The 27,367-nt window shown below is 45.2% G+C and overlaps 1 protein-coding gene across 10 annotated transcripts in view; it reads right to left on the bottom strand.

The window, feature by feature from the left end:
• LOC142580170 (proton-coupled zinc antiporter SLC30A1-like) overlaps window positions 1-27,367 on the bottom strand; it is a 203,967-nt gene that overhangs the window by 52,481 nt on the left and 124,119 nt on the right. The gene's annotated exons all lie outside the window — the stretch shown is intronic.

The raw sequence follows: 27,367 nt of genomic DNA, 5'->3' as shown, positions 1-27,367 counted from the left end.
AACAATATTAGAACCAACTCAGTTTCACAGCTTCGCTGAAAACATGGACACCGTGGCGGGCGCACAAACCAATGGCGCTGCGATTGATTCGCACCACCTGCAGTGCTTCCGGTTGCGCGCCTTTTCTGCTGCACCTGCGTCCCATGTGGCTGTTCTGTTGCTGTGCTTTTCTTTGTGTCGTGCATCGGAGGTCTGAGTGTGCACTGGTCTGTGGAGGTGTGAAGCCTGGCTTGTGTTAAGCATTCAATATGCCGAGATATCTTACTTTGGGGTGTAAAAATGGCTACAAGTCATCAGCTAAGCATCACTTTCTTTCACCACCGAAAGACCCAACCGAGTTCAAGAGGTGGAAACATGCTTTACACAGGAAAGATAGAAGACTGACTGAGAAATGTAGAGTGTGCGATGTGCACTTTGAGGAGGAAGATGTTCTTAGGCACTACTGTCACGTCATAGACTGTAAAGAGAATGGGATTGGAAATGGAAATAAGCCCAAGGCACTATACCTATGTTTTCCCCGACATTGCCAGTGCACAATTCCAAACCAAAGGTCTCAGCTAGGAAATGAAGATCGCCAAGAAAACGTGCAATGCCTTGTGTGAAGACGAATACGTCAGAAGTCAAGTGAAGTTGAACAACAAGAGCAAACTCGCAGTCCTGTTGCCGATGTGTCCTGTCTGATGTGTCTACTCTTGTGTCCTGTCTGCACTCCTCCCCTCTTTTTTGCATAATGCCGACGTAGCATTTACTATGGATGACCTAGCTACTGTAACATTGCCATAAGGGCAGTGGGACTTTGAATTCCTAGATAACGAAGTGACTCGAAAAAAATGTGCAGTATTTTACACATATCACCTGGCGAATAGCCAGTTGCTGTTACAGAAGACTGTTGTCGTTACAGAAGGTTTAAGCTCTGTAGTGAACGGCTACAACAAAATGAACAAACAGCTGTCATACAGCATCACATGTGTCTTAAAGCAAGTGTATAAGTTCAAGATATGCGAAGGAGTCAAGGTCAACCAACAATTAGAGAAAGTATGCCAAAAGAATCACGCCGTCCTATCACGGCGGCCAGTGTGCCCTCAATGTTTGAGGCTTTGTAGGAGGCTACAACAGACAAAGCGCTGACAGTCGCTGCCTTGGAAACGCTAAAGGGCCTATGGGCAAAGCAATGCTGCATTGGGGCAGAGTGTGGGTCCCAAATCTGTCCCAGTTCATCCTTTTCCCCAATTTGTTATCAGCTGTCCTGCCTTCCATTATAGAGCCATATATTTATTAAAGTCATGAAAACAGCGCGAAATGGCACCATTGTTTACGGAGTGTATATTGAGGACACTAGGCTTACAATAATGATTGCTGCAGCATTACTAGTTCGTTATGTGGCTTATCATATCCAGAAAATATGTCCTGTAGGCCCTACGCTACCTGTCAAGGACATTTCTGTGTTTCGAAGGGGTGGACAAACAGGCAATAGGATTAACTTTCCCCAAGGAAAAGCATAGCTTATAAAGGATGTAGGGGACCTCTCCATTTCCAGATGGCACAATCAACAATAGTTTTTAAAGCTTTTCTATGCTATCCGATAGATTTTTCTCTCTGCTTCTTCTCTTATTGGCTATTCTGCTTTTATCCCTCTCCCACAAAGTGGATTATGAAGTGCCTTATCTGGCGGACACATCCAGTCACAACTGATGTTGGAGTAGCTTCGCAGTACAGCATAGCCTCTGCAATTGAAGCGTACCCGTCGCCCTTAAGATTCATACTGTGCTTGCGAAGCTGTCACTCATAGTTTCAAAACTTTTAACTTTAATTACGAAGGCACTATAGCTTTTCAGTGAAGTAATAAATTGACGCAGACGAGCGAACATATGTGCAATACCAAGCTGCCACGCCCCTGCAACTAATGTGGTCAACCTGTAGCTGGACTCGACTGCAGCATTGTTAGTCCTCGCGACCACCGCGTGGGCCACATGCTTGTGGTGGCCAATATGCGGAGCTGCGAAACTGAGTTGGTTCTACTAAAACTGCTGTTAGCAGTAGAGAACAGATTGAAGTTAACTGGTGATATACTGTCCACAACATGACATAGTTGCATAGAAAAGGCCCAACTTTCTTATAGGTGAAAAAAGAAAGTCAACTGTCAGGTAACACAGAACTCAGACGAGCAATTTAGATTCCGGTACAGTCTTAATGCTTTCTGCATATTCAGCTTGCATACTACCTGTCATGTTTCCTGCCAATCTTGCTTTCTAATCTTGCAGTGTGCCTCTAAACAAATTCAAGTAGCATACACTCTACAATGCCGCCTGGTGCGAAAATCAGGTGCGAAATGCTGCCACTGAGTTCAGTCACTTGAACGATAGCACAATACTTGACGCAAGATTTATAATGAATGAAGAATGACCTGCAATACTAAAGAGGCTACAAAATGTTGGGAAATTTCACCTCACAATGATGCTCACCTTGCTCATCAAATCAAATCAAATCAATCTTTATTTTGCAGTAAAAGAAACAGAAACTGGATGGTCATTTTGGGCTAAAGGATACGAGAGTAGCTTGACGGGGCTCAAAAGACCTTACATGGCAATATCACCTTGGCACACCATCAAACACTGTAGTAGACATATACATACAAGGGAGGCAAAAAACATAATAGTCATGACTGCATTATAAATAACTATGTCATAGTGCACCGTAGTAATGACAGCAAAATGCATATATGCAGGAGAAAAAAGAGAAAACAAAAGACAATAGAAACGGAATGTTATCACTGAAACAAGATATCATAACTGAACAAAATATTGTCTGAGTTGCTTCCTATTGTAACCTGCAATATCTACATATTTGTTGAGAATAAACGGTAAGTTGCAGGCTAGCGATTGGTGTTTGTAGCAGTATGTACAGAAATGTGGACTAATCCATTTGTCAGATTTCCTTGTGTTTATCTTAGGCTGATGGTGTTCTAAGCATGCTAGACGTTCAATGAAGTTTTTTACTAATGCCTCAGAAAATTGCATTACATATAATAAACGGTATGTGTAAAGGTGATCTACTCTGACAATATTAAACAATTTATATGCATCTCTAGCCGTAGACAAAAATTCTAGGTTTCCGATGTGACGAATAGTTTTTTTCTGCAATATCAAGTCTGTTTATATTGGCTTTCGTTGTCGCGCATCAGACCAATGCACAGTAGTTTAAGAGTGAATTGAAAAGCGCATAATATATCTGTAGTTTGGCGGAGGCTGGCCGCATGCCGCGACAACGGCATAGTACTCCTGTCACAGAGGATAGTTTTTTAAATAGATAGCTTACATGTGTATCCCAAGTTAAAATAGATGAAAAATGAACACCAAGAATTTTGTAACTGTCAACAATCTCTATTTTTCGATCCTCAAAAATAATGTTATAGTTTAATGTTGCTTTTTTGTTTTTCGCATGAAATATCATAACCTTTGTCTTTGTTGCATTAATCTTAAGTTGATTTTCCTTAGACCATATAGATAGCTTCTTTAGTAGATCGTTACATTGTGATGATAACTGGTTTATATCAGATCCTTCCATTAGAATGGTGCTGTCGTCTGCATATATAATAAATTTTGCCCTTCCGTCTAAATCTACGATATCATTAATATAGATGCTAAACAGAAGTGGTCCCAGCACACTCCCTTGTGGTACCCCAAATTTATTGTGTAAAAGGGTTGAGGTTTCGCCATTTATACATGTGCACTGTAGCCATTTACTGAGATATGATTGTAATAAATTTAAAGAATTACCACGTGTACCATAAGACTGCAATTTGTCAAGTAGTGCAGAATGATCAAGGCAGTCAAACGCCTTGCTAAAATCCACAAATAGAGTAAGCGTAAACATGTTCTTTTCTATGTTTTGTAGGATGTATTCCTTTAATGAAAGTAGAGCTGTCTCTGTTGATCTCCCCTTTCTGAAGCCCACCTGTGCATTTGTTAAAACATCATACTTGTGGAGAAATTTTGTCATGCGAGAGAATAACATTTTTTCAAGACCCTTAGAAAAAACAGGCAATACATATATTGGCCTATAGTTACTTGGTACGTTGTGATCACCACCTTTAAAGATTGCTGAAACCCTGGCACATTACATACGTTCTGGGAAGCTTCCCGACTGCAACACTAGGTTGAATATATGTGCCAGTGAATTAGAAATGTAACATAAACAGTATATTATGGGTTTTACCTGCACATTTTCAATATCGACTGCTTTGCTATTGTTTAAGCTAGCGAAGGTACTGTAAACTTCATATTCATCAATGGGCTGCATAAAATAGGTTGGTTGAACAGTGTTAAGTATACCTTTAGTGGTAAGGGTGTATTTGTGGGATTGCCATATGCGAGGGCGGTGTTTACAAAGTGCTCGTTGAAAAAATCTGCAAGTGATTTGCCGCTGAGTACGGAACCATTGTGTAATATTGTATTTGGGACACTGGTTTTGTTCTTACGACCCAACAAAATATTGATTATTTTCCACGTTACATCCGGCTGCTGTCGACTGACATCCGCAAAAATACTTTGATAATATGTATTTTTTGCTTGCTTGAGCTCAGCGTTCAACCAATTCCTATAAATTTTAAATTCTTTTAATGCAATCTCAGAATGTGTTCGTAAAAATGAATGGTACTTGCGATGCTTTTCTTTAATCATCTTCAACTGTTGTTTAGCGATGCATGGTTTTCTAGCTTCTTTTGGAAATTTTATAACTTTATAAGGGAAATGCTTATGGTAAATTCTTGTAAAGCTATCGATGAAAATATTGTATGCGTCATTCGCATCTTCGTTTTCTAACACAGATGACCAGTCGCAACTAGCTATCTCCTTTTTAAAAGACTCAAGCCTATCTTGTGTGATAAGCTGTATCTTAAATGCAGTAGTCGAGTTTCTACACGTATTGGATTCATTACAATACATCAGAAAAACTGGACAGTGATCACTAAGGTCCGATGCAATCATACCAGCACTATAGACTGCAGTGTCTATATTTGTCACAATAAGGACAAGGCCAGATAAGGAGGAACACGTGATTCTTGTTGGCGTACCGATGTAATTTTCAAAACCCGATGATGATAGTACAGAAAAGAAATCTTGCGAGCATTTATCATCTAAAACATTGATATTGAAGTCACCACCATATATAAGCCTATAATTTTCCTTACTAATATAATGTAAGAAAGCCTCATAGAACTCAATGAAGCACGCTAAATTTCCGCTAGGAGGACGATAAACAACAGAAATTATTTGATCTTTATACTTCAGTGTTAAGATCTCAGTGTTAAGATCCCAGATCTCAGATCTTCAGTGTTAAGTTGAACGGCTGTACTGAGATAGTATTTCACAATTTTTATGTCTAGTCACAAGAAGCGCCACGCCACCGCCCCGCCTGTTAGCCTGGTGGCGTGGCATGGCGCCTAGCTCGATCTCTGTGAACCGGTGCACCAGTGGCAACATGGCTAGTACACTACAGCTTATTTCTCACGCAAACTGTGCTTCCTGGCATTGAGTTACCACACGAGCACACATCACAGAGACGCGCCTGCCGAGTGGCGGCCGTACCCTGGGCGCCACTCAAGCTTTTTTCTGATTAGCGTTTCATTGCCATGGTAGATGTTCACAGGCTCACAACGAGTTGTTTACTTGGGTCTTTTCTTCCCATGACATCTCATTCTCATGCTTGGTGAGCCGCTACCCGGTTAGCCCTAGCACAGCAGGCACATGTACTCGATTAGTCTTGCGATGAGTCTTTGCATGTAAGCACAACTGTTGCACACTTTTATTTTGTGTTAGTAAACCCATGCTTGCTGGCGATGTGATTCTGGAGCTGTGTCACATCAATGTTGACAAACCCTGCGACAGTGTCTTTGTGGATTGCATAGATGAGGAGCATCATGCCCTTTCCTGACCATTGTTCGTAGGGTGAGCCTCATGCAAATCCATCTCCACAAAAATCGATTCACTGCAAAGTCAAAATTAACGTTTTGATGTTTAAAGTTTTTATTTATTTATTCCACATACCCTCAAATGCAAAGACATAACGGAACCTAACAACTTTGGTGCCTAGTGCTTGTTGAGTACCTTGGACAGCTCTTGTTGGCTGACTTGTTTGGTGCAACCAGAATTTGCAGAAGCAAGTATATGTTTATGTTCCACAGCACGTAGGGAACACAGCTGTCTTCTTAGCTTCAGGCACGTTGTTGACGTAAAATAAAGCTCCACTCGCTTATGGTACTCCATCCAATCTGTGGTCAATGCTTCGAAAGCTTCCAGTTTATAAATTGCTGCCACAATTGCTAGCAATAATAGTGCGGCTGCTGGCACTGATATGATCCCATCCTTGTCGCTACTTGTGACGATCAGGCCCGCATACATAGTAGTGGGGACATGTACCGCACTGCCTGGTTCTTTAGGTCATGTGCACCGTTTTAGTATGGAAATGACAGCGACAGTTGCACCGCAGAAATGACAGTGACTGGTTTGCCTCTCTGCCTACTATGTGAGTTCTGCGATTCGTCCACCACACCGCCAAACCTACACCCTATATCATAGAAGTACAAAATTTTGGTTGATGTCTTTGGCTACTGTGCCTCGAACGCAGCAATGCTGTTCGCCAGATGTCCTGCTGCACTTGGAGATGTTGATTCATATTTCTGTTAGGCTAGACTCCCTGGAAACCTCTGCAATGCCCATATGATGAACCTTATAGTCTTATTGTGCGCTTGAATCTTTCACCCACAATATCAGTTGAGGGTGAATAGTTATTCATTTATTTAAAATAAATAAATATTCTGTGAGAAGACTTTGCAGCTGTCCAAAATTATTTCTGGAAAGACTTGGATTAATGTTGAAAGTAGGTTTGGAAACTTGGGCAGTTGGTGTAGGCAAGGAATAATTCTAGAGAAAGCATCACTGGTTGCATCACTGACGGTGGCAATTTTTCCTATGAATGTGATCATCGTGCCTATGCTGAGGCGCTTAGATTCCTGGCTCATGTTTGTCCCCACCATTATCCCCTTCCCTCTATGCAGCTTAGTGATTCTACTTTTGATGCAGATTTCAGGGTCAAGCAGCAGCTGCGGGTTGCTTTTAAATTAAATTTTTGTTGAAAGAGGTTTGGAAACTTGGGCAGTTGGTGTAGGCAAGGGATAATCCTAGAGAAAGCGCATCATTGATGGTGGCAATTTTTCCTATAAATGTGATCATCGTGCCTATATTGAGGCGCTTAGATTCCTGGCTCAAGTTTGTCCCCACCATTATCCCCTCCCTCTATGCAGCTTAGTGATTCTACTTTTGATGCAGATTTCAGGGTCAAGCAGCAGCTGCTGGTTGCTTTTAAATTAAATTTTGTGGTTGTATGCGCCAAAACCACAGTATTGCTACATGCGTGTGGTATTTGATTGTTTGAACGAGGCGCATGGGCGCTATCACTCGAGAAAAGCGGAGAAAGAACGAACTGGGCTCGCGCTGTGAATCTAACCAGTCAGCGCAGCAACCGCTGTTGTAAATAGTCACTAGTCTTACTGACTTGTCCTTCACGTAACATTGTGGTGGAGGTGGAACATTCCCCGTCCTTGCCACGGAGCTCTGAAGCGGCCGTACCATCATCTTCTCAGCCCTGGCTTCCGATGGAACCACCCCATCGCCACCTACACCTGTAGTGCCAACCACAACGTACGTTATGGTTCCTAGTCTCCTTGATCCTGAGACATTCTTCGCCCAAAATGATGTTGACGTCGATGACTGGCTCAGCATGTATGAGCGTGTTGGCTCATACAGCCAACACGCTAAAGCTAACACTGAGACCCTACCATCATGCTTGCCAATGTGATATATTATCTGGACGGGACACCACGTGTCTCGTGTTGCACCCATGAGATCGAACTCTCTAGCTGGGACACTTTTAAAGAGTGGCTTCACGACCTATTTGGCAACCCGTCAGGTCGACAACAGGCTGCGTGCGCAAAAAGCGCTTGACACCCGCATCCATTCGTCGACCGAATTGTATGTCTCCTACATACAGGAAGTGCTCGCGCTTTGCCGGAAAGTGGATGAGCGCATGACCGAGGTTGACAAGGTCGGCCATATCCTAAAAGTCGCTCCCCGTCCACCCTAACCTTGCCGCTTTTCCTCGCCAAACCAACAAACGGAAAACTAGGCCATGCAGCTCTTGGAGGTAGTGCTGCATGGCCTAGTTTTCCGTGCGTTGGTTTGGCTGCGACAGGACGAACTGTCCTGTCGCAGCCAAACCTGTCCAAATCCTCCGTTGACGCTCCTCACCAACACAAACTTAATTGAAGTAGACGTAGATAGCGTACCGTTGACGGCATTAATTGATACTGGAGCCCAAGAGTCCATAATGAGCACTAACCTATGTCGTCACCTCAAAATAGTTCTTACGCCTGCCATCACTCAAGCCTTATGCGTCGCCAATGGCGCCACTGTTGCCGTCAAGGGTACATGCACTGCTCACACGGGAATTGCTGGCTGCCAAGTTCCAGTCCTGTCCACCGTGCTGACCAGTTCATGACCTAATCTTCGAGCTCGACTTTCTGATGACACATTCTGCCCTCATCGACTATTCCACCGGTACGCTGTGCCTCGAGCTCCCTCTTCTTTCAGACGTTCGTCCTGAACAACCGAACACCCTCTGCACTACAGCATTTGTTCACTTACTTCCAAAAGCCCCAACCTTCATTGAATTGGCCTCAACGGCAACCGTGCTTGCTGGTGACTATGTCCTTGCACCTATTCGTGATGTCCTCCTGGTGCGTGACATCTCTGTGCCACACTCTGTCGTAACCCTTGCCACTAATTGGATGCGTCTCCCTGTAATCAATTTTGGCTTGACGAAGCAGGTGTTACCTGCAGGCATAGTGGTGGCCACGCTCTGGTCAGTGACAGATAACTACGTCACTGCTTTTGCAGCCGACACATCTCCAGACCCTCCTGATTACCCGCAGGATACCTTGAACCTTGATGGCCCATTATGTCCCATGGTCCCATGATTGCTCCGGACCTCGCACCTGACCAAGCAGCCACCCTATATCACCTTTTGCTTTTCTACCGCGACATATCTGACACTGACAATCGACCACTTGGTCAGACGTCCCTTGTTACGCATCGGATAAGCACTGGTGATGCTGGTCTCATTAACCGCTGACCGTATCGCATGTCCACGGCAGAGCGGCAAGTTATTCCGCAGAAAGCAAACAAGATGCTCGCCAGAGGCATTGTTGAGCCATCGTCGTGTCCTTGGGCGTCGCTGGTCGTGCTCGTGAAAAAGAAAGATGGCACGTCGCGTTTCTGCATTGATTACTGCCACCTAAACCTAATCACTAAAAAGAACGTTTACCCTTTACCATGAATCGACGATGCTCTTGATAGTTTTCACGGTACCAAATACTTTTCATCCATCGAGCTTCGGTCTGGTTATTGGCAGAGTTCCGTCGATGAGCAAGACCAAGAAAAGACTGCTTTCGTTCCTCCAGATGGCCTCTACCAATTCAAGGTTATGACGTTCGGTTTATGCGATGCCCCCGCCACGTTCGAACGGATGATTGACTCTCTGCTTCAAGGTTTCAAATGGTCAACTTGCCTTTGTTACCTCGACGAAGTCTCTGTGTTTTCTCCTACATTTGAGACGCACCTTGTGCGCATCGCAGCTATCCTTGACGTCTTCCGCAAGGCTGGGGCCCAATTAAACTCATCGAAGTGCCACTTTGGTCGCTGACAGATTACAGTGCTAGGTCATCTCATAGATGCTTCCGGCGTACAACCCAACCCGGAGAAGGTTCCAGCAGTAACGGCCTTTCTTGTACCTCAGTTTGTCAAAGACGTCCGGAGTTTTGTGGGGCTCTGTTCTTATTTAAGCCAGTTCGTGAAAGATTTCACAGCAATCGCTCGACCACTCACTGAACTTCTGAAGAAAAACGTGCCTTTTACGTGGGTCCCCCTCAGGCTGCCGCATTTTCACGCCTTATCACGATTCTCACCAATCCACCGGTCTTGGGCCACTTTGACCCGTCCGCACCTACAGAGGTCTGAACTGATGCCAGCGTTTATGGGATCGGCGCTGTCTTATCGCAACGCCAACATGGACACGACCGCGTTATAGCCTACACTAGCCGGCTCCTGACAACTGCAGAGTGCAACTATGCGATTACCGAGCACGAATGTCTTGCTCTGATCTGGGCTGTTTCAAAGTTCCGCCCATATTTATAAGACAAGCCCTTCTCAGTAATCATAGACCATCATGCGCTCGGTTGGCTTTCGTCGCTCAAGGATCCTACTGGCCGGCTCAGTTGTTGGCCCTCCGACTACAAGAATATCCCTACACAGTGACAAGTCGGGACGCCAACACCAGGACGCAGATTGCCTCTCTCGCTACCCAGTCGAAGACGCGACCTCTACGTCTGATACTGACACCGACGCCTGTGTTCCCTCTGTTTTTACACTGCTACATGTCGCCGACGAGCAGCACCATGACCCGTCTTTGCGTTTCATCATTGACCGCCCGGAATCGTCACTTGCCGTCAGTTCCCTTCGCTTATTCACACTTCAAGATGGCGTACTCTACTGCCACAACATTCACCTCGGCAGCCCTGCAATACTCCTTGTGATCCCTCATTCGATCGGCCGTTCTCCAGGAACTTCACGACCTCCCCACTGCCGGTCACCTGGGTGTGTCACGTACCTACGACCGGATCCGCCGACGCTTCTTATGGCCAGGGCTTGCTCGCTCCGTTCGAAGATACGTAGCTGCGTGTGAAAAATGCCAGCGACGCAAGACACGATCGACGCTCCCTGCTGGGTACCTTCAACCACTCCACATTCCTGCGGAACCATTCTTTCGGGTTGGTTCGGACTTACTCGGCCCTTTTCTCTTTCTACCTCTGGGAACAGGTGGATCGCTGTGGCCACGGATTACGCCACGCGCTACGCCATCACCCGAGCGCTTCCTACAAGCTGCGCCACAGATGTCGCCAATTTTGTCGCCAAGATGTCAATATGATTTTATTACATGGAGCTCCACGACAACTTCTCACAGACCCAGGCCGGACATTCCTATCAAAAGTTATCGCGGACATCCTGCAGTCCTGTGCCATGAATGCACAAGCTATCCACGCCATACCATCCACAAACAAATGGCCTCACGGAGTGTCTGAATCACACTCTCACAGACATGCTCGCGAAATACGTCTCTTCAGACCACACTGACTGAGACCTCGCTCTACCGTTTGTCACATTTGCTTATGATTCCACACGCCACGACACAGCCGGTTATTCCACATTTTTCCTTCTGTTCGGCTGAGAATCAGCACTGCCCCTCGACACAACCCGCCCTGTTCACGCGGCACCGACCAGTGAATATGCACTTGACGCCATCACCCGCTGTGCCCACGCAAGGGAAATTGTCCGTGGCCGCCTTCTGAAATCCTAAGAGAGCCAAAGGCGTTTGTATGACCAGCGACACCGAGACGTGCACTTCCCTCCCGCCTGGTTCTTTGGTGCTGCTATGGTCTCCATCACGTCAGGTCGGCCTGTCCCAAAACTGCTGTCTCGTTACACAGGCCCATACCGAGTGCTTCGTGCCGTGACTCCCGTCACCTACAAGATCGCCCCTGATGCCCCATCTGCTTCCCAGTCCAGTGATATTGTGCACGTTACATGACCGAAGCAGTATCACCCTCCCAGTGATGACATTTAGACGATCTGGGATGTCGCTTCTGCCACCGGGGGATTGTGCTACACATGTGTGGTATTTGATTGTTTGAACGAGGCACGTGGGCGCTACCACTCGAGAAAAGAGGAAGAAGAACGAACTGAGCTCGTGCTGTGAATCTAACCGGTCAGCGCTGCAACCGCTGTTGTAAATATAACCTGTAAATAGTTGCTCGTCTTACTGACTCGTCCTTTGCGTAACAATATGATTACAAGGCACGCTATAGTTGAGGAATATAGATTAATTCTGACAACCTGAGGTTCTTTAACAGGCGCCGAATACATGACACATGGGAGTTATTTCTGACCAGGATTTGCTTCTGAGCCCTCGAGCTCAAGCTTCTGAGTCTCGTTTACAACACTTCGAACAATATTTGAGGAACAAAAATATCGAAATTAAAGGTATCGCGGAAAGCCCCAACGAGGATGTAACAGCTGTTGTTTGCAAACTTGAACAGCTTTCCGGAGTGAGCGTTGCACCAGATGACATTGAGGCTTGTCCCTGTGTTCATACTAGAAATAAGCCAGGCTACATTATTGTACAGTTCACGTGACGACAGAAGCGGGATGCCCTGCTTGAGAAGGCAAGAAAACTGCGTCTTAAGAACAGCGACTTTTGCAATGAATCAGCGTCGCCTGTCTCCGTGAATGAACACTTATGCCCAACGCTAAAACGTCTCCTCGGAATGACTTCGTCTAAAAAGCGCGAAAATGGGTGGAAATACATATGGCGCCACAATGGGAAGATCTTTGTGAAAAAGTCGGACGGATCAGAGCCACTTGCCACAAGGCAGGAGTATGATCTGAAAAAGATCCAATGAACAGCTCTGCATGCTTATCGAGTACACTTTAAAATGCAGCAATACAAAGTTAACGGATTACGGCGCCACATTAGTGCTGAAACCAGTCACGCAGTACTAAATCAAACACAAAGACGCAGACCAAGACGTAAACCTCGCAATATTTTTACATTTGCTTTTGTTGAAACATTCTCTAATAGATATGAAATCGGCACTTGCCAACGACTGTTATCGTGGATGCATTCAAACATGAGAACAGTTTCACAAGCTGTCATGTTATTGATACCGAGTACAGTCAACGAAATGAGAGGGTCAGTACACTGTGAAGTCAGATATTCAATGTTCTTTATCGTTTCGGCGACGAAAATGCAGATAACCTTTTTCATGAATTGGCAGACTTGGCGTGGTCGCTCATGCGCATTAATAGTGGCCGGGATATTCTGGTCAATATGTGTTTTCATTGAGCAAATGCTAGACCAAAAGTGTTGTTTTTCTCGTCCGTGATGGCTTCGTCGACAAATGAAACTGCAAAACTGATGCAGCTAAGTGACTTAACGGTGACTGAATTTCAGCAATGCTGTAACTGTGTCCATTTCAACTAGAGATCCGGTCAAAATAAGTACGATGACGTTGAGTGTTTCTTTAGCGAGGTTAAAATTATATTTAATATTGTGATGTTTACGGAAACGTGGTTTACTTGCGAAGAGGATGTGTTTGAAGTGCATGGATATAAATCTTACTTTGTAAACCGCTATCAGGAGCATGGTGGAGGCATGCGTGTCCATTTTGGCCTCAAATGAAGTGCATTGCGAATTACTATCTAAATACTGTTGTTCTACTCCTCATTATGAAACACCTGTTCTCAAATCTGTGTCTGCTATCGCCCGCCTCGCGGTGACGGTTCCTCCTTCTTTAGCTTTTTAGATTCCCTCCTGGAATTTTTTACCTATTATAAATATCAAATAATTTGAGGCGGCGATTTTAATATTAATTTACTTGCAGATAACCATAATAAAGCTGCCTTTGAGTCTCTCTTAGTTATACACAATTGTCAAAATGTGATAACTTCACCAACGAGACTGACAACAGAAACACTTCTTGATCTCTTCATTACAAATGTTGATTAGCACCATGTGCATTCTGGTATTATAAACTACTGCCTCAGTGACCATCTTCCAATATTTATTTCTGTAAATGAATCTTCTAAAATTATTGACCACTCTACGCCGGTAGCACACTTTTCTTACAGATCAATTAACCCTCTCACATTAACCCCTTTTCGTGAATCGATCGCCCAGGTAAGCTGGGATGATGTTTTGAGTGAATGTAACTGGAAATCACCTACGACAGGTTCTTAGAAAAGTTTACATCTACTTACAATTCATGCTTTCCACAAAAAACATTTACCCAACCAAAGAAAGCTCGTAAGCCATGGGTAACTACTGACATTTTGCATCTAATAAGAAAACAAGAGCAGCTATATAAAACATTCATTCAAACTAGATGTCCTCATATGCTTAGTGCTTTCAAAAAGCATAGAAATCATGTCACTAAAGAACTTCGTGCCGCTAAACACAGGTACCATTATAACCGCTTAATTTCGAATCAACACTCTGGAGACATGTGGTGCAAACTAAACATGATATTTGTTAAAAGTACTGAACCTATCACAAAGATACTGAAGGACAACGTGGAAATTTCTGGAACAGAACTAGCAAACGCATTTAATGATTCCATCCTTTCTAATCTCCCATCATCATCTGGAGGTGACACCCTGTCTTACATGCAGCCGTGCTGCGAGCCCACAATGTTTCTGCGGCCAGTATCTGAATCGGAAGTTATTACAATGTACACGAGTTTAAAAAACGGCACAGCCACAGATATGATGGATCTGTAGATAAAACTAGTAAAATTCATTATTGACCTGATCGCACATTGCTTAACGCATATAATTAACAATTGTCTTTCATGTGCGGTATTTCCTCGTAAAATGCAATGTGCAAAAATTACAGCAATCTACAAAAAAGGTGATAGGAATGGTCTTACAAACTACCGTCCAATCTCTATTCTACCAGTCTTTTCAAAAGGTCTTGAAAAAAATCATTTTAACACGTTTAATTTCATTTACTGATCGGTACAACATGCTAACTGGCTCGCAGTATGGCTTCAGGAAAGATAAATCTACAGAGCTGGCATTTCTCATTCAAAAAGAAATAATACTTGAAATATTTGAAAGTGAGAGCTTTGTAGATTTCACAAAGGCATTCGATCATATTAATCACAACATACTTGTGAAAAAATTGGAGCACAATGGCATTCGAGGAAAAGCTCTGTCACTCATTTCATCATATCTACAGAATCGGTCACAGTTTGTCATGATTAATGGTCACTCTTCTTTAGTCAAACCAGTTAATTCAGGTGTTTTACAGGGAAGCATTTTGGGTCCTTTTCTCTTTGTTCTTTACATTAACGATATTGTTAACATTGATCATATCGCCAAGTATATATTATACGCTGACGATACTAGACTATTTTTTACCAGCTCGGATGTCGAATGCCTGTCTTTTCGCGCAAATGAAACACTTCATCGCATTCACTTGTGGGCTAAAAATAATGAATTAAAGCTAAACATTAGTACAACCAAAGCAGTTTTGTTTCATCCACGAAACAAAATCTGCGAAATCCCACGACTACTGCTAAACAATTTCTAAATAGAAGTTGTAGAAAGTTTTAAAACCCTTGGCGTAATTTTCTCCAATAATTTGTCCTGGGATGCTCACATCAATTACCTAATGAAAAAGCTGTCCAAAGTAATCGGCCTCATACGTCGACATTGCTTTACGTTCCCTCTTTCTATTAACAATATTTTTTACAATGCTCTATTTTCTTCTATCATAAACTATGGTGCACTAGTTTGGGGAACAACAACCAAAGAAAATATAAAGAAACTTCTTTCACTTCAGAAGCGTGCAATATGCCTTGTTTTTAAAGCTCCTTACCCAAGTTACACACAGGACAGGTTTAACAACCTTAAGCTTGTAAACATACTATCTCTATACAATTTCAGACTACTTCGACAACAGAAACAGGAAACAAACAAGAAAAATAACGTTCTGAAATCACTGGCGAAGTTGCGAAAAAATTCCCCTGCACACAACACATGCTATCCCAAAACATGGAAAGTTGATAGATGCCGCACAACCTACGGTGAGCAAATGTTAAAGTACACATTGCCGACCTTGTTAAATGAGTTGGCCAAAAATGGCATGGATATAGAATTGAGCTCTTTCAATCAGCTACGCAACATATATGTATACCTCTCCATTGTTTTTTTTTTTTTTGTTGAAACAGTACTTTTTTTTCCTCGTTTCTGATCCAGTGAATATCCCACAATGTTTCTGTATATTTATGAATTTTCTTCATACACATATTTGCTCGTTGCTTGCATTGTTCTTGTATTTTCTGTAGTTTTTGCATTTCCTACAAGTTGATTTTCTCCTGTGCTTTTTGTATGGAATTTATGCCACTGTATGCCATGCTATGGTGCACGGACCCAGTCAAGCCTTTCCAGGCTTTTTGTCCGTGCTCCAAAAATCTCACAGATGTTGAATAAAGCTGAATTGAATTGAACTGAAAGTTAAGCACCATGACGCCAAAGCCACTACGCCACCACGGCAAATAACCAGTCATCTTGAATGATGCCGTCTATGCCATTTCTTTGTTGAATATGCAAATCACAATGCTAGTGCAAGGCACAAATGATGATTTCATCTTCCAGCACATTCAAGGCATCATGTATGAGCGCCTTACTCACTGGTATAGCTTAGTCCATCGAAAGTGTTATTGATTTTGAAGTCAATGACTCTACTGTCATTGACATGAAATACAGGAAGTTCATGCCCAGGATTAAATTGTGGGAGCAGTGCTGCAGGATTATGAAGGTGGTAGGGTGATTACAAAATGTAACTACACTACTGCTGTGCAGATTCCGGTCAGCATGATTAGGTGACCACAATTACGAACTTGAGGGCCTTTCCTGCAGTCTTTAAAGGGGCCCCGAACCACATTTCTTTGAAGTCTCAAAAATTCTCTTGAACAAGTATTGTACGTCCCCAGGAATAATTACCACACAATTTTTAAAAAAGACCTACAGTGCAAGTGCAGATACTTCAAGCGCAGTACTTGCGTTTCCCATTTGCCGGTGATACACTGCCTACTGCGTTACGACGAGCAGGCTCATCGCGGTGACCGCGGTATTTATGCTACACAGAAGGTGCAGCTACGCGTCGCTACATGCAACTGTAAGGGCACAGCAGAGTGGGAGCGCACGCTTGCGTGCTCCAGCCTCCAGTTAATGACATCTTAGTTGAAATCAAGAAAAAAAATGGGCATGGGCTGGGCATGTAATGAGGAGGGAAGATAACCGATCGTCACTATAGGTTACGGACTGGATTTCAAGAGAAGGGAAGTGCAGCAGGGGGCGGCAGAAAGTTAGGTGGGCGGATGAGACTAAGAAGCTTGCAGGGACAACATGGCCACAATAAGCAGATGACCGGGGTAGCTACAGAAGTATGGAAAGGCATTTGCCCTGCAGTGGGCGCAACCAGGCTGATGATGATGATACTTCTCCAACTAGCCCGGTCATGTGCTAATTGTGGCCATGTTGTCCCTGCAAACTTCTTAAATCTCATCCCCCCACGTAACTTTCTGCCACTCCTGCTACGCTTACCTTCCCTTGGAATCCAGTCCGTAACCTTTAATGACCATCGGTTATCTTCCCTACTCATTACATGTCCTGCCCATGCCCCCCCCCCCCCACTTCTTGATTTCAACAAAGATGTCATTAACTCGCGTTTGCTCCCTCACTGAATCTGCTCTTTTCTTATCCCTTAACGTTACACCCATCATTCTTCTTCCCATGGCTCATTGCGTCGTCCTCAATTTAAGTAGAACCCTTTTCGTAAGCCTCCAGGTTTCTGCCTCGTAGGTGAGTAACAATAATAATTAGCACAATATTAAGATTAGACATAATAGACAGGCAATTAGCAAAGGCAAGCAGTATAGTAGGCAGAAAAACAATGTAATACATTGTAATAATGTTACGAGAAAGCAAGAGGTAATCAAAACGGTAGACAATTTACAAAGGTGAACAAAATGGTAGGCATTAATTACACAATAACACATAGCAGTAGGTAATAATTACAACAGGAAACGAAATTAACAATTTGTATAAATAAACAATAGTACTCAGTAATGGCAAGTAATTGACGGCCGACAATAAGCGTCTTTTTGCCCAGGCATTGGCTCTGAAGAGAAAAAAAAAATGGAAGTTTCTTTGGACCGATGGTTGCCGCATCAAGGCGAGGGAAACGGAAGTTAGCCGGGTGTGTGTCATTGGAAGCGCAAGAGACCTGTCTAAAATTTGCTAATTGGGACTAACCATGCTTCACTTGGCTTAATAATGGGCTATGTTCCATCCGAAATAAAACCATAAGTGTCAGTTAAAAAGCCGGAACTGGTGTTTTTTCATCAAAATGTCCGATCACTTCCAAATAAAATAGACTTTACTTTGCTAATCGACACTTTCGGAGTACCGTTTACACCAATAATGTTAACTGAAATTTGTTTGACGCCCACATCGCAGATATTTCAGCCTCCTGGCTATCAATAGTTTTTCCAAAGTCGTCAGGTTAAGCGTGGGGGCAGTGTCGCGCTTTTGCTCAGGGACGATATTGTGGCTAAGCCTGTAGATGAATTCACTGATATAACTTCCGACTACGAGGTGTTAACAATGCAGAGTCATAGCAATATGTTTTCTGTTGTGTACAGACCACCATGAGGTGACGCAACCCGATTTCTTGTGTTTCTTGAAAAACTTTTCAGTTATACATTAGAAGAGAAGATCAATCTGATCTTAGGCGGGGATGTCAATATAAACATACTTTCGTCTTCCCCGCTACAAACAGATTTTCAATCTCTTATCACGAACCTATGGTTTTTCAAACACAATATCTACTGCAACGCGCGTGACTGTTGAAGGTGCGTCCGTATTAGATGTGTTCATTTCAAGCATTAATATTGATTCCTTAGAGGCCGAAGTTGTGTACACTGATATCAGTGATCATCTGGGTATGTGGGATTCCTCACCCGTACTCTTGGGACAAAGGAACGACAACACAGTAGTGCAAACAATCACAAGGGCATTTATTGCACCTTTCATAGATCAATGCCTGCTGGCCGAGTTGCTATCCACAGAACATGCCGATGGGCGCGCGGCAAATCTAGAAGTCCGACTTACCGCGACCGCATAGCGAGTGAATATGTTCGCCCCATGCTGGATCCCAACGCCTGGTCGTTCGCGTGTACGGTCACGCCAACGGTGGCGCATTCCAAGGCGGCCACGCGAGACGGTCTCGCAGAAGCATGGGTCGGCGCATGCGCGGCACGGCACGTCCGTACCGCTTGCTGATCTCGAACAAAAAAAAACGCGCCTTCTGCTCCTGCACCCGAGTAACCCCGCCGGTAACAGCGCAACACTCGCGCCATCTCTCGCGCTGCGCTTCAACCACATCGACCGCCGCGGGCGTCACGCAGGCCACGCGGCGAAGCGGGATTGCAGGAGATGGGGGAAAACAAGATATTTGGGGACACGCGTGAGTCGCGCATCCCCACAGGTATTATATTACTAGTAAATAGAATTCACTGCATTCCTAGTAAATCTATAAAACCAGTCTTTATTCAATACATTACTTCATCAAATCTTGAAGCATTTCGCCAAGCTATTACTCAAGAAGCTTGGATCAGCGTTTATCGAACAGAAGATAGTGACACGGCGTATACTGCTTTTATGAGCACTTTCAAAACTGTTTACCATGAACACTTCCCCATGAAAAAAATGACACGGCCATCCAAAGCACGAAAACCTTGGCTAACGCCTGAGCTTCTTGGTATGGTTGAACACAAGCACGCCATATATGCTCGATTTGTGAAATATAGATATCCTTCCCTGCTCAGAGAGTTTAAGAAATACACAAAAATTTCCACAAATCAGCTTAGGGCTGCTAAGGATGCTTATTACATGGGAATTTTTAGTGGCCGAGCCAATAAAAAAAGTGATGTTCTCTGGCGCAAATTGAATTCTTTGCTAAAGCCCAATTCAATTTCAGCTATTCCAGATGTTTTGTGTCATAACAGGCAGAAAATTTCCGGAAATGCTATACCAAAAGCGTTTAACGAAATCTTCACATTAAAACCACAGTTAAACGACGTTGATGGCCTCAACAACTATACTCAGTTCCTCCCTGTAAACGCATTTAGTAACACTCTATTTCTTGCCCCAACTTGCCCCTCAGAAGTCTTTTCTTGCATCAGCGATATACGTAACAGCTGGTCCCTGGACGCCGATGGCATCCAGATTCGCCCCATAAAGTATGTGCTTGATATTATATGTACTCTTACTCATATTTATAACTTAATACTGACACAATGATGTGGGGCTCCCGCACCGCGGGATGGCACACACAATGGCCGGCGCCATGGAAGACGACGAAGCGCGTAAGCTGCGCGCTCTTCTTCTGGCCCGCCATTAAAGAGAAGCGTCTATTTTGTAAGACTCGTCTTGAATCTACGTTACATTTTTCTAGTGGAGGTGCGGGGTACATGCTACCACTCCAAGATCGAACGCTGCCTGCAAGTCCAGTACAAAGTCCGGTCGAGCTGACTCCTGTTCACGTACGGACAAGCTGTCGACTTCAAGGACTGCCACCTGAGCACAAGCCTCTGCCCAATTGAGTTGGAAAGATGAGTACATCAGTTCCGTCTTCTTCCTCAATGGCACTGACCGAGGTCATCTTTAACCAGCCGCGAATCCCCACATCCTTCCATGGGGACACTTTCGAGGATGTTGAGGACTGGCTCGATCACTTTGAGCGTGTCGCAGAATTCAACGGCTGGACTCCAGAGCGCAAGCTACACGACGCCTACTTCGCCCTCGAGGACTATGCGTGGACATGGTTTGAGAACCGTGAGGCGGCCTTATCGACATGGGACGAATTCAGATGCCAGCTAATCAGCACATACGCCAGCCTCGATCGCAAGAAACGAGCTTAATCTGCAATCAGGCGAGAGTACAGCGGCCGAACAAAAGCGTCGCAATGTTTGTCGAAGATATGTGCCAACTTTTTCGACGTGCGGATCCATCTATGCTGGAAGAAAAGAACGTCAGGAACCTGATGCGTGGTGTCAAACAAGAGTTATTCGGTGGCCTAATACGCAACCCATCAAATACGATCGCAGAGTTTCTCGCGGAAGCTATATCAATGGAAAAGAAACTGCAGCAACAAACAAGGCAGTACAACCGCGACGTGTCGACCCTATCGCGTGAGCCTCTCGCTATACCCTTGGACAACACTGATGCCTTGCGGGAGCTCATTAGGCTTGTTGTTCGAGAAGCGCTCCAAAAGCTTCAGGTGGCTCCGGTATCGTTACCGCGACTCGCTCTGGCTGATATCGTCTGGGAAGAAATTAGGCAGGCAGTACAAGTCCCGGAGCGAAGCGAGGCACCACAGCCCGAGGTATGACAGCCACAGCCTCGCATGTCGTATGCGAAAGCTGCGCAAAGTTCGTTGTCTCCAACTTTTCACGATGCGCGCGATGCCTCGGACTTTCATGGTGTGTGCGCTGTTGAACAAGCAACTGCCGACTTCAGGACTCGCCACACGCCATTCATTGCTGAAACACGACCACCCCGCAAGAGCGACGTATGGCGCACTGCAGATCGGAGACCCTTGTGTTTTCATCACGGTGAAGCCGATCACCTCTACAGGGCTTGTCCTTACCGCTGAGCTGGGCTTCGTGGATTTTCACTGAATGCGCCGTGCCCACGCAATAGTGAACTCCCACTCGAGATTGAAGCCTACCTCGCGGACGCCAGGAGCTCGTTTGGCCCACAATTCCATGACCCCCAGTCACCGTTACCTGCCCGATACAGGTCTTCCAGCCCCATTTTCACGCCGAGCGCAACAAGGCTTCGCTCACCCAGCCCTGCCTCCCGGGAAAACTGAGTCCAGCGACCTGCGGAGGTGAGGTCGCTGACATTGCAAAAGCTAAAAATCCTCCACTACGACGACTGCGAAATGACGTAATTGAGACGCAGAGAAAGCAGCGTAGTTCGGTGTCAGTATCTTGCGACGTACCAGTTACCATAGATGACCACGAAGTCACGCCGCTAATCGACACGAGTGCGGACACGTCTGTTATGAGCCAGAATCTCGCGCACACACTGAACAAAGTTTCGACACAATGGACCGGAACACAGATTCGTACTGCAGGAGGGCATCTCATAACTCCAAAGGGCCGGTGCACGGCACGAGTCAACATTCGGGGCTTCACGTAATCGGCGACTTCGTCATTCTTCCTGAATGTTCAAAAGACCTTATACTCGGCATGGATTTCCTTCAGGCGAACGGTGCCATCATCGACTTGCAAGAGTCCAGAGTTAGCTTCGCGACTACGCAAGCCATAGCGAACAGTATTGACGACAGTGACATCGCGCTTCACGTAGCTGACGATCACGTCACGTTGCCACCCAAGAGCAGCGTGCTTACCCTTGTCCGATGCGACATGGAAGACGACGCCGGAGGAATTGCTGAGGCCAACATCCCCTTGCTTCTTGAGCGCCACATTTGCATAGCCAGAGGGCTTCCTTCAGGTGCGAAACAAATGTTCAGTCGTTTTGCAAACAAACTTTAGCAACGAGTATCGGCATGTACCGCGAGGAACGACTATCGCATTTCTTCGCGAAATCATTGATGTCACTGACATTGCCACATTGGAAATCGCATCGTCTCAGCAATCTGAGTTACCCAGCTAAAAAGAATGGATTCACATTAACGCTGCTCTGCCAGACCATCAGAAAGACCGTCTACTGAGTCTTGTGAATGAATTTGCGGACTGTTTTTCAATGTCGTCCAAAGTACGGCGCACGTCCATCACAAAGCATCGCATTATTACGGACGAGTCTGCATGTCCTGTTCGTCAGCATCCTTACAGAGTGTCTCCAGTGGAAAGGGAAGCGATCAAGCATCACGTGAAAGAGATGCTCCAAGACGACGTGATCCAGCCGTTCACAAGCCCGTGGGACTCCCCTGTAGTGTTAGTCAGAAAGAAAGATAACACACTACAGTTCTGTGTAGATTACAGAAAGTTGAAGTGTCACCAAGCGCGATGTTTATCCATTGCCCCGCATCGACAACGCATTGGATTGTCTACAACATGCCAAGTGTTTTTCTTTGTTGGACCTTAGCAGGGTATTGGCAAATCGAAGTTGATGAACAGGATCGTGAAAAAATAGTGTTTGTGACACCTGACGGGCTTTATGAGTTCAAAGTTCTCCTCTTCGGTCTCTGTTCCGCACCTGCCACCTTTCAGCGGATGATGGATACCATGCTTGCTGAACTCAAATGGCAAACCTGCCTTGTATACTTGGACGACATCATCGTGTTGTTGAGCACGTTTGACGAACATCTCACACGACTCGAGAGTGTCCTCGCTGTGATCCGTACTGCCGGCCTTACCATCAAGCCTGAAAAATGCTACTTCGGGTTCCAACAGCTCAAATTTCTTGGCCATGTAGTTGGTCCTAAAGGTGTCTGACCAGACCCCGACAAGTTAGCTGTCGTCGCCGAGTTTTCGCCACCCACAGACAAGAAGGCTGTCCAACGCTTCCTTGGTTTGCGCGCATATTATAGGCGCTTTGTCGAGAGATTCTCGAGAATCGCTGAGCCTCTGACACGGCTTACACGCGACGATGTGCCTCTCATTTGGGCGGACGAGCACCAGCTGTCGTTCAATGAATTGCTTGCTCATTTCGACGAAGACGCTGACACTGAAATCCATACTGACGCCAGCAACATGGGTCTCGGTGCAGTTCTTGTGCAGTGGCAAGCTGGTGTGGAACGCCCCATTGCTTATGCAAGCCACAGTCTCACCAAGGCTGAGAAGAACTACTCAACCACTGAAAAAGAATGCTTAGCGGTTGTGTGGGCAATTGATAAATTCCGACCCTTCTTGTACGGTAGACCCTTTAAGGCTGTCAGCGATCACCACGCCCTGTGCTGGCTTGCCAACCTCAAGGATCCTTCAGGCAGACTAGCCTGTTGGAGCCTGCGCTAAAAACAGTACAACATAAGTTGTCTACCGATCTGGGAGGAAGCACAGCGACGCGGACTGTTTGTCACGTGCACCACTCCCTATGACGTCATCGGACCCTGACCATGACTTGCCATTTGTCGGCGTTATTGACGCCATAAAGATGGCTGAGCACCAGTGCGCTGACCCTGAGCTGCTGCTGCTGATCGAGCACCTTCAAGGAGTTGAAGGTGTTTTACCCCGCTCGCTCGTGCGCGGCTTATCATCGTACTACTTGCACAACAACGTCCTTTACAGAAAAAACTGTGCAAGTGGCCCCATACGTACCTCCTTGTCGTGCCGTCGGCGCAGCGCTAAAACATTTTGCAAGCCTGCCATGATGAGCCATGCAGGGGATACCTTGGATTTGCAAAAACATTAGCAAGGATACGACAGAAGTATTATCATTATTCAAAAGACTAGCGCAAAATAGCAGGGACAAGGACAGAGAAGATGACAGGACGAGCGCTAAACATCAACTGGTTTTTTACTGCGAGCGAAGGTACATATATACATTTCGTTGGTGCGTGCGCACACAGTGTTAAAACAGTACAATCACATTCTAATCAAAATGTGGCAGACTGTTCTGTAGGTACATTTTTTCTTTTTTGGACAAGGCAAGTGAAGCCGTGCTGACACAGTTATCACCTTCCCTGTCAATGTGATATGCCTCACAAACCTCGCGCCCCCACCTTGTGCCTCCCCTACCAAGCACACATGTGGTGTCAAACGCACGCACGCACCCGCATCGCTTACAGTACATGGCCAAATGGCCGCCCCCCGCTAATGAATCTACCAGCGTTCGGTGCTCTCGTAGCCGTTTCATTTAGGCAGGCGCCAGTCTGTGCCACGTAGCATCTACCGCAAGAGAGAGGTATGCGGTATACGACCCCAACAATGCAGGGTACAAACTTGCATGCATGTTTTATGGTGCAGACCAGTTTTTTCTTCTCGTTTACAGCTTTGCACATGCGCACCAGCTTTTCGGGGGCAGTGAACATCACGTCCACGCCGCACTTCTCTCCAACTTTTCTCAGCCAGTGCGATAGCTGGTGCACGTACGGCATAGCTGTACGATTCAGCTTCTTGCTCGAAATTTCCTGAGTCCTCCACTACGGCGTGCTTCATAATCAGAAAGTGATTTTGTCACGTAAAACCCCATAATTTAATTTTTAATTTAACTCCTGCGGGGACGGTAGAGTATCCGCCTCCCGTGCAAGAGGACCGTGATTCAAATCCCGGTGCCGCACAATTCTCCACTGGAAAATACCAAAAAAAAGAAACCTTGTGTTGAGAAAATTGCACAAACAGGCCTGGAGTGCGGCCTGATCCCGGTGACCAGAACCGTTAACGCACTCTCTCACCAGAGCAGGATTGGCCACCCTGGTGCAGTACTTGGCCACAACCTCCTATATGAATACAACAATCAAACCCCGGCCCTCAGTCTCCAGCAGCCGCGAAGCAACTGACCACGGTGGCGGTCAGATCTGTGATGCAGCAGAGGGTGCTAAGAATACGGGGCTCCGGACAGGCCGCCATTGGAATCTGAACCTGGAAACGTTTAACGTTAGAACGTTATCTAGTGAGGCGAGTCTAGCAGTGTTATTGGAGGAATTAGAGGGTAGTAAATGGGATATAATAGGGCTCTGTGAGGTTAGGAGGACAAAAGAAGCATATACAGTGCTAAAAAGCAGGCACGTACTGTGCTACCGGGGCTTAGCGGAGAGACGAGAACTAGAAGTTGGATTCCTGATTAATAAGGAAATAGCTGGTAACATACAGGAATTCTATAGCATTAACGAGAGGGTGGCAGGTCTTGTTGTGAAACTTAATAAGAGCTATAAATTGAAGGTAGTAAAAGTCTACGCCCCTACATCTAGTCATGATGACCAGGAAGTCGAAAGCTTTTATGAAGACGTGGAATCGGCGATAGGTAAAGTCAAAACAAAATACACTATACTGGTGGGCAACTTCAATGCCAGGGTAGGCAAGAAGCAGGTTGGAGACAAGTCAGTGGGGGAATATGGCATAGGCTCTAGGAATAGCAGAGGAGAGTTATTAGTAGAGCTTGCAGAACAGAATAATATGCGGATAATGAATACCTTCTTCCGCAAGCGGGTTAGCCGAAAGTGGACGTGGAGGAGCGCTAATGGAGAGACTAGAAATGAAATAGACTTCATACTCTGCACTAACCCTGGCATCATACAAGATGTGGACATGCTCGGCAAGGTGCGCTGCAGTGACCACAGGATGGTAAGAACCCAAATTAGCCTAGACCTGAGGAAGGAACGGAAGAAACTGGTACATAAGAAGCCGATCAATGAGTTAGCAGTAAGAGGGAAAATAGAGGAATTCCAGATCAAGCTACAGAACAGGTATTCGGCTTTAACTCAGGAAGAGGACCTTAGTGTTGAAACAATGAACAATAATCTTGTGGGCATCATTAAGGAGTGTGCAATGGAAGTCGGTGGTAACTCCATTAGGCAGGATACCGGTAAACTATCGCAGGAGACGAAAGATCTGATCAAGAAACGCCAATGTATGAAAGCCTCTAACCCTACAGCTAGAGTAGAACTAGCAGAACTTTCGAAGTTAATCAACAAGCGTAAGACAGCGGACATCAAGAACTATAATATGGATAGAATTGAACAGGCTCTCAGGAACGGAGGAAGCCTAAAAACAGTGAAGAAGAAACTAGGAATAGGCAAGAATCAGATGTGTGCGTTAAGAGACAAAGGCGGCAATATCGTTACTAATATGGATGAGATAGTTCAAGTGGCTGAGGAGTTCTATAGAGATTTATACAGTACCAGTGGCACCCACGACGATAGTGGAAGAGAGAATAGCCTAGAGGAATTCGAAATCCCACAGGTAACGCGCGAAGAAGTAAAGAAAGCCTTAGGAGCTATGCAAAGGGGGAAGGCAGCTGGGGAGGATCAGGTAACAGCAGATTTGTTGAAGGATGGTGGTCAGATTGTTCTAGAGAAACTGGCCACCCTGTATACGCAATGCCTCATAACCTCGAGCGTACCGGAATCTTGGAAGAACGCTAACATAATCCTAATCCATAAGAAAGGGGACGCCAAAGACTTGAAAAATTATAGACCGATCAGCTTACTGTCCGTTGCCTACAAAGTATTTACTAAGGTAATCGCAAATAGAATCAGGAACACCTTAGACTTCTGTCAACCAAAGGACCAGGCAGGATTCCGTAAAGGCTACTCAACAATCAACTCAACACTATCAATCACGTGATAGAGAAATGTGCAGAATATAACCAACCGTTATATATAGCTTTCATTGATTACGAGAAAGCGTTTGATTCAGTCGAAACCTCAGCAGTCATGGAGGCATTACGAAATCAGGGTGTAGATGAGCCATATGTAAAGATACTGGAAGATATCTATAGTGGCTCCACAGCCACCACAGACCTCCATAAAGAAAGCAACAAAATCCCAATAAAGAAAGGCATCAGGCAGGGAGATACGATCTCTCCAATGCTATTCACAGCGTGTTTACAGGAGGTATTCAGAGACCTGGATCGGGAAGAATTGGGGATAAAAGTTAATGAAGAATACCTTAGTAACTTGCGATTCGCTGATGATATTGCCTTGCTTAGTAACTCAGGGGACC

This window comes from Dermacentor variabilis, chromosome 4 (assembly GCF_050947875.1).
Source record: "Dermacentor variabilis isolate Ectoservices chromosome 4, ASM5094787v1, whole genome shotgun sequence".
In the NCBI taxonomy this organism is placed as follows: domain Eukaryota; kingdom Metazoa; phylum Arthropoda; class Arachnida; order Ixodida; family Ixodidae; genus Dermacentor; species Dermacentor variabilis.
Note: the sequence above shows the minus strand (reverse complement) of the source record. Positions and strands in the feature narration are given on the sequence as shown.